Below are 9,282 nucleotides of genomic sequence, written 5' to 3'. Positions count from 1 at the left end.
TGAAGTCTGGGCCTGGGTGCTGTCACTCAGCTCTTCAGCTCAAGTGGAGAGTTGTACCACTTGAGCTACAGAGCCCATTCAGGTTTTCTGGTGGTTCATTGGAGATAACCATCTCAAGGAATCTCCTGCTCAGGCTGGCTTTGGACCATGATCCTGAGCTCTCAGCCTGCTGAGTAAGTAGCTAGGATGACAGGCGTGAGTCACCGGCACCCAGCTTCCACTTCAAGTTTCTAAGTGGTGAATAGGAGATGATAATGTCATGGGACCTTTTGTGTGTGGGATAGTTTTGAACCCCGATCCTCAGCTTCCTGAGCAGGCAGGATGATAGACCTCAGCTAAAAACACCTAACCCGTGACACTTTGCTGCAAGGGGGTCATTGGCTCCACGTATTAGAGTGCTAGCCACGAGCATAAGAGGAAAATCAGTGTCTAGGCTCTGAGTTCAAGGTTCATGATGGAGAAAACTAAACCAAATCAATTGTCTGCAGCAGACAACTCAATAGAATTCAGTACATACATAAATTTGGCCCTGCCTTGGGAAATATCTGTGCCTCAAGTTTCTCATGTGCACAATCATCTTACTTGTGGAGCTCTACCAAGGATCAGATGAAAGAATACACCCCGTGAAGGACTCAGCACCCAGCACCCCAGGAAGGACTCTTCATATAGCTGTATTCCACAAGCTGTTATTAGAATTAGGATGCTTTCATCAGTATCACCATTCCTTCAGAAACATGTCTCGAACCACACAAGTTCACATCTAACTGTTTGGACAGGTGGTTAGTGGGGGGGGGGAGAGGGAGGTTCATCAGACTCAGGGGTTGCACTCATAGGTTGGAGGTACTGTCCTAAGATCTTTTCCTCAAGGCTATAGAGCTCTACCACTTTGTGCCACAGCTCAGAGTCTCACAGACTTCTTGCCAGGGCTGAGTTTTCAACCCACCAATGTCAGATCTCATCCCCTGAGCAGCTAGGGTGAGGCAGAAGTGTCTGCTTGGATGGAGTTGGTTTGCAGCTGTTAACCTCTGGCTGTCAGGATAGATGGCAGCCGTCATCTTCAGATTCCCGGCTTGCTCTGTCATGAAGTATTTAAAGTCCTGGCCTTGTATAGTTGCAATTAGAACATTCTAACTTTTCTTTAGTGCTTGAGTGACAGCACCACTTCCGGCTTTTTCTGTGCATGTGATAGTGTGGAAACGAACCCAGGGCTTCATACAAACTAGGCAAGCACTCTACCACTGAGCCCCAGGAGTGACAAGTGTAGACTTAGATATATAGATAGCTTATATACATATATATATATATGTACAGATATATACATATGTATAAAATAAGAAAGATGTCTGTATATTATTAAATTACATATACTACATTACTATCAATTATCCATAATTAAATTATTCCTTCATTTCTCATTGTTGAAAATATAATAAAATATTAATTGAAAATTAGTCAATGTACTATGATTATTGTTTTTAATTTTAAAATTTAATCATATACTAACTACTAATGTAATGGTTACTTTTACAACATTCCATTCATATGGATGTATGTCAGAATGCGTTTCTTAGGATCTCCGGCCATTCATAGGTGGCGGTCCAGGATTTGAACCCTGGGCCTAGGTTGCTGGTTTTGGCTATGGCTTGCCTGATAGCCCACCAAACTTCAGCAGTGTAAGGTCACATACTCTTTCTGGGCCCTTTCATTTAGACCCCGGTGGTCACAATGCAAAGGAAAAAACAAAGTAAAACTGCCTTCTGGAACTTCCCAGTTTTATCCTTATTCTTTTCTCCCCCTCTTTCTCGTTTTTTCTTTTTTGTTGGTCGTGGGGACAGAAATCTGGTTCTAGACACTGCTCCTCAACTATTCAGCTCAAGACTAGTATTCTACCACTTGAGCCATAGCACCACTTCCAGCTTTTTTCTCTTTATGTGGTGCTGAGGAATCGAGCCCAGGGCCTTATGCATGAAAAGCAAGCACTCTACTACTGAGCCAACTTCCCTGCCATTCTCCTTTTTTTTTTTTATCAGTCCCAAGATTTGAACTTGGGTCCTAGGATCTCAGAATGGGCTGTGGGTCCACTGGCTGCAGCCCAGGCCAGGGTGATCAAACCTGAGGCAGAATTGCCACAAGATGAGTTCAAGCCCCGGGCCTGGCAAAATAAATTAAGGCCATGACATAGAATTTGATCAATTTTTCTGGCAGGCCTGGTATTTGAACTCAGGGTCTGGGTAACTCTGTGACACTGTGGGGGAGGGGAAGCTCACTGTTGTTGAAGACAAGAATTTCAGACCAGTTTCCAGGCCTGAATTTAAGCACCAGAACTGGAAAAATTAATATTCATATGTGATCTTTTTACATACATGGGCTTACTCCATATGACATTTAGTACCCTTATTTATTCATTATTTATTTTATTTAGTATTATGACATATATAACATTTATTTCATTTATTACATCTTATCACATGGATATATTTGCATATGGATTATACTTCATACTGAAACCCAGGATTTTTACAGAGAACGAAAAAAAATGTGTCAAAGTAGGCAGGATGACAGATATCAGCCACAGATGCCTAGACTGTAAAACTTTTGTACAGGTGTCCTTGGGTCCCCTTGGTAGTGTGCTATCCATGAGCCCAACAGTGAAGGGTCAGTAGCTAGGCCCTGAGGTTAAGGTTCACGACCAAGAAAAATAAACCAAAACAATTGTCTGCAGGAGAAAATTCACTAGAGTTCAGTACATACATCATTTTGGCCCTGACATGGGGACATATCTGAGCCTCAAGGTTCTCATCTGCACAATAATCTGTGGAGCTCTTACAAGGACCGGATGCAAGAATGCACTCAGTACATCATTCCTCATATAAGACTCATGACATAGCTGTATCCCACACGCTGTCATTAGAATTAGGGTGCTTTAATCAGTGTCACCAAACTACACAAAGTTCACATCAAATGATTTAGAGGGGTGGGTTTTTTGTAGGGGGGGCGATGAGTCAGCCACAGGGATTCCACTGAAAGTTTGGGAGTACTGTCCTAAGATCTTTTGCTCAAGGCTAGAGCTCTACCACTTTGAGCCACAACTCAGAGTTTTGCAGACTTCCTGTCAGGGCTGGATTTCAAAACCACCAGTGTCTGATCTCAGCCCCCCAGTATCTTGGATGACAGGGCTGAGCGAGCCACAAACACCCGGTTCTGTGTAGCTGGGTTGCAGCAGATTACCTCTGGCTAAGTCAGGTTAGATGGCAGTTCTCAGCACCAGACTCCTAGCTTGCTCTATGATGATGTATTTGCAGTCCTATTCTTATATCTTTGCAGTCAGAACATTCTATCATTTTGTTTTGGTGCCAGTTCTGCATCTTGAGTAAGTGTCTAGACACAGTCCCTAAACTTTTATGATCAAAGCTAGTTCTTGACTACTTGAGCAACAGTATGACTTCTGGATTTTTCTGTGCAAGTGGTAGTGAGGAATGGAACCCAGGACTTTGTACATACTCAGTGAGCACACTTAACACTGAGTCCCAGGAGTGAAAAGTGTATAAACAGATAAATGTGTAGATTGGTAGATAGAGATAGATAGATAGATAGATGTATGTGTGTAAAACAAAAGAGATGTCTGTATATTATGAAAGTGCATATATGATATTACTACCAATTATTGGCAATTAAATTATTCCTTCATTTTTTAAGTATCATGATTGAATACATAATAAAGTATTAATTGAAAATTAGTCAATGTAGAATAATTGTTGTGTATAATTTTAGAATATAATCATATACTCACTACTAATTTAAATGTTACTTTTATAGCATTCCATTTCTACGGATGTATATCAGAATGAATTTCTTAGAACCTCCCATCTTTCATTAGTGGCAGTTCCAAGATTCGACCTCCAGGTCTAAGTTGCTTGTTCCAGCTATGGCTTCCCTAATAGCCCACCAAACATTAGCAATACAATGTCTTGTACACATTCACCCAGGATGGTCACAATACAAAGGAAAAAAAAAGTAAAACCACCTTCTTGAACTTCTCAGTTTTATCCTTCTCCTTTTTATTTTTATTTTTTTGCCAGCTCTGCAATTTGAAGTAGGGTTGTTGGATCCAATGATCATCTGTGGCAGAGATGCGAAGACCTGAGTTCAAGCCCTGTGCTAGGCCAAAAAAACTGTAATAATAACAATAAGACCCTGGCTAGGAAATTGCACCATTTTTCTAGCAGGCCTGGGATTTGAACTGAGGGTCTGGGTAACTCTGCGACACTGTGTGTGAAGAGGAAAGCTCACCGTCCTTAAAGACAAGAAATTCATGGGGCAGGAAAGGTGGCTCAGTGGTAGAGTACTTGCCTTACATGCATGAGGTCCTTGGTTCAATAACTCAGCACCACATAAGCAGAAAAAGCTGGAAGTGGCACTGTAACTCAAGTGGTAGAGCGCTCACCTTGAACTGAAGAGCTGAGGGACAGTGCCCACGCCCAGATTTCAGGCACCATGACGGCCAAAAAAAAAAAAAAAAGAACAAAAGAAAAAAGAAATTCAGACCAGTTTCCAGGGCCTGTATTGAAACCCTAGCACTGGAAAAAATCATATTCATATATATGAGATCTATTTACATACATGGGTTCTACTGCATATGACATTTATTACCCTTATTTATTTATTTATTTATTATTACTACACATATAATATTTCCTTTATTATATCTATCACATAGGATATATTTGCATATGGATTATACATTGTATTGAGACCCAGGACTTTCATAGAGAAGGAAAAAAATGTGTCAAATTGGCTTCTTATTCCACAAATAAATTTTTGGCCATGCTGGGATTTCAACTCACCAATAATGCCCAATCCATAAATGCGGTACAGTCTTAGCACACCAGCCTCTGGCAAACTGAGCATCCAGGAAATTCTGAGCACCTGTAATCAAGCCACAGTAGTGCTCAGTAGATAGATATGTAGATGGATACTATACATATATATACCTGCATCTATATGTATATATATATTTACACACACTTACAAAGAGGGAATGTGAAGATGTTATTAAATTATATATATGTTATAACCAATTATTAGTTACTAAATTATGACTTCATTTAATGAGGTATTATGGTTGAATAATTATGAAAGCATTAATTAAAAATTAGTCAATATCCTTAATCATACCTTGATGTTAGAATGAAGATATAAATCCAATAATTTTTGTGTGGCACTCTAAAATAGAGTCATGAATTAACTGCAAATTTAATTATTACTTTTGTAACATTCCATTAGCATTCACATGAACAGGAATTAGTTCATCAGGATCTCCCTCCATTTGTGGGTGGTAGTCATAGCATTCGAATTCCAGACCTGGGTAGATTACTTTGAATGCAAACCATTGGAATGACACCTTGAAGATTTCAGATTGTCACGATTAAAAATAGAACAACAAGAAGAAAAGAAAGTCAGGTGTCAGTGGCTCCTGCCTATAACCCTAGCTCCTCCTGAGGCTGAGATGTAGAGAATGCCAATTTGAATTCATCTGGGGCAGGAAAGTCCACAACACTCTTCTTTCTAAGAGATCACGGGGAGGGGGGGGAACCATGAGTGGGGCTGTGGCTCAAGGGCAGAGTGCTATCCTTGAGCAAAAGGAGCTCAGGGACAGGGCCTAGGCTCATAATACAACCCTCGACCTGCCTCAGTCCCCCCAAAAAAGGAGGCAATAACTTCATGTCTCTGTGCATGGATGGATTATGTATGGATGATGGGCATTCAGCAGGTTGCCCATGTCCATCCCCCCAACCTGGGCAAGTCCTCAGAGAGTCCTAAGTCTGAGCCAGCAGCTTGAACAAAGCATCCTTCTCTGCCATTTAACAAATGAAGCCCCGCAGGCTTTGCCTGGGCTGTGCAACAAGTGCCTTATGTTCTGGCTGAGATGTCCCATTGGGACACCTAGCAGCCAGCCACTGCCTCCAGGCAGACCACAGTTTCTAGGAGTTTGTAGGAGTTGTCAAAGGTTCTGGCTCCATATTCTCTATCCCTCTGTAGGATATGTGAGCCTACTCCTCTTGGGCCTGGTGGCTATCCCTCATTCACCATTCCTCATTGCCAAGTCACAGACTAGTCCCAAATCTTGGAAAAGATATGAAATAGCCAGCGATTTCTGCACCAAAAGGGGTAAGCCAATAAATCCCACCCTCATAGTTCCTGTCAGAAGTGAGCCTTGGGCTGCGAATGTGGCTTAGTGGTAGAGTGCTTACCTAGCACGCACAAAGCCCTGGGTTTGATTCCTCAGGATCACAGAAATAGAAAAAGCCAAAAGTGGCACTGTGGCTTAAGTGATAAGAGTGCTAGCCTTGACCAAAAGAAACACAGGAACATGCCCAGACTCTGAGTTCAAGCCCCAAGAATGGCAAAAAAGTGAGCCTGGTGAGACATATTCTTCTGGTACTCATAGGAGGGCAAAAGTTACAGGTAAGAGTTAGGGTAGAAGACAGTTGCTGGTGGCTCACCCCTGTAATGTTAGCTACTCAGGAGGCTGAGATCTGAGGATCACAATTGCAAGCAGGAAAGTCTATATGAGACACTTTTCTCCAATTAAACACCCCAAAAGTCAGAAGTAGAGCTGTGGTTCAAGTAATAGAGTGCTAGCCTTGAGCACAAAACCTCAGGGATAGCATCCAGGTCATGAATTCAAACCCCAGGTCTGGCAAAAACACACACAAACACACACACACACACACACACACACACACACACACCAGGTCTGGCAAACACACACACACACACACACACAAACCCCAAGCTAGAGCATTTGTCAGTCAGCCTGCACAAGTTCCATCTCTAGCAACTCAATATTAAAAAAAGAGGGAGAAGGGAAGGAAAGACTTGCTCCTGGAGGTGATATAACCAGTGCCAAAATTCCACAGGAGTTCTAAGATGTGGAACAAGATAGAGAGTCTCAGGCAGAAGATAGAACATGCACAATGCTTCCTGCGGTGTGGTGTAGAATAGGTGGTGTGGGTGGAATGAAGGTTCTGTGACTTCACACAAGTCCGGCAGGACATTCAAGGCTGGGTCAAGGTTTGTACTTGAGCCACAGGGAGGGCAGAGGGTGGAGGTCCCAAAATGGGGCCAAGGGGGAAGATTAGCTTGGCTTTTCACCATGGACCCCAGCCATTTCCTGTGGCTGGAAGCCTATTTTTCACAGCTCCTGACCCTCAGGCCTCCTTTGCATGGAGGACTCAGGGCAAATGCAGGGAAGAACACTTGCTTAAGAAAAGCTTCTAGCCCAATGCCAGTGGTGGCTCAACTCTGTAAATCCTAGCTACTGAAAAGACTGAGATCAGAAGTTGTGGGTCAAAGCCAGCTCAAGAGAGGAAAGTTAGTGAGACTTTTCTTGCCGATGAACTATGAAAAGCCAGAAATGGAGCTGTGGCTCAAGTGGTAGAGTGCCAGCCTTGAGGCAAAAATTAAAGGGACCAGAGCCTAGACCCTAAGTTCAAGCCCCAGTACTGGCACATAAATATAAAGTAAAGCTTTCAGGAGTTCCTAGTCCACTGTGGTGAAAGTCCAAATCAGTTGGGTGCTACTGGCTCATGCTTACCCTCCAAGCTCCTCAGGAGGCTGACATCTGAGGATCATGGTTCAAAGCCAGCCCGGGCAGGAAAGTCCAGGAGACTCTGATCTCCAATGAACCACAGGAAAACGGGAAGTGGTACTGTGGCTCAAGTGGTAAGCTGAAGAGCTTAAGGGACAGTGCCCAGGCCCAGAGTTCTAGCCCCATGACCAACACCTGGCATGCTTGAACCTCACTCTGTGGCTCTAGGCAGAGTAATTTCCAGTGGACCCTTAAGGTTCTCCCAATATCTACATGTCTTACAAGTCTTAAAAGCAGACTCTTTGGGAGCTTTTGCCTACATAGCGGGCCAAAGTATCAGAAAAGGTTCTAGCCTTGAGGCACGGAGGACATCGGCCAGAATGGCATTAGAATGGCATCTGTCATGGGTGCAGTGTGGATCTGAGCAGTAAATCAACATTTCAGACCAGATTTCTGGGCCAGGAGGGGCAAGAGCTGCAAGATGGCACAGCATGTAATGCCTACTCACGGGGGCAAATTTGTCAGGCACACCTTGGGTGGGTGTTGAGTTGGGCTCATGAAAGACTTGTAGGCACAGGAATCCACAGCTGGCTGGCTGCTGCTTCCCAGGGCTCAGAGCCCTGCTTTCGTCACCAATGTTCAGCGGCAGATGAAGGTCTGCAATCATGCACCGAGTATAAACGAGCATCCATCGTGTTCTTCCCTTGGTCCTGTACCCTATACATGGATGGAGGCACAGATTCCATGGAACTCACTGCCATGGCCCAGACCCCTCAGCCCAAGAATAAGTTGGGGAGAAATAACTTATGTGTCAAGAGTTTACTATGACTGTGCCTCTCGCCTGTCCCCAGTTCTAGCTCAGCTCATCATTACAGCTACCTCTGTGTGTGTGTGAGTGTGTGTGTGTGTGTGTGTGTGTGTGCGCGCACTCGCGCAAGGGCACATCTTGGTACTAGGACTTGGTACTTGAACTCAGGACCCGGGATCTGTCCCTCAATTTTTCATTCAAGTCTAGCAACTCTACCACTTGAGCCACAGCTTTTCTTCCAGCTTTCAGGTGGTTATTTGAAAGGAGAGTCTCACACACTTTAGAAAAGTGAGCTGGTGATAAGAAATGTACTCACTATCTTGCCCATGTAATTGTAACCCCTCTGTACAGTATTTTCACACACAAAAAAAGATCCTACTGATACTAAAAAAGAAAAGAAAAGAAAAGTGAGCTAGGCTGCCTCTGAATGCCAATCCTTAGATCTCAGCCTCCTGAGGAGCTAGGAATATGAGAGCATGAGCTATTAACATCTGGCCACACTTTCCTTCTTGGCTAAGACAGTGTACCTCTCTCCCAGCCTAGCACCCACCTACAGCTAGCCTTCCTCCCCCTCCCACTACTTCTCCAGTCTTCAGAGGAAACTTACCCTCCCCTGAGGACATAGAAATAGGATGCTTGACAGGTTTGAGCTTTATGTTCTCCACACAGTCAAGGGCTGCTGGGAGCTGATGTGGAGATCAGAGATCTAGGCCAGGGTAAGTAGATAGCTGTTAGAACAGAAGACAGTATGAAGAGACATCCTTGAAGCTGGATGCCAGTGGCTCATGCCTATAATCCTAGCTACTCAAGGCTGACACATGAGGATCAAGCAAGATTCAAAGCTAGCCTGGGCAGACTCTTATATCCAATGAATCACCAAAAA

This window comes from Dipodomys spectabilis, unplaced genomic scaffold (assembly GCF_019054845.1).
Source record: "Dipodomys spectabilis isolate Male_0828 unplaced genomic scaffold, ASM1905484v1 ptg000020l, whole genome shotgun sequence".
Taxonomy (NCBI): domain Eukaryota; kingdom Metazoa; phylum Chordata; class Mammalia; order Rodentia; family Heteromyidae; genus Dipodomys; species Dipodomys spectabilis.
This window is presented reverse-complemented; position numbering follows the sequence as displayed.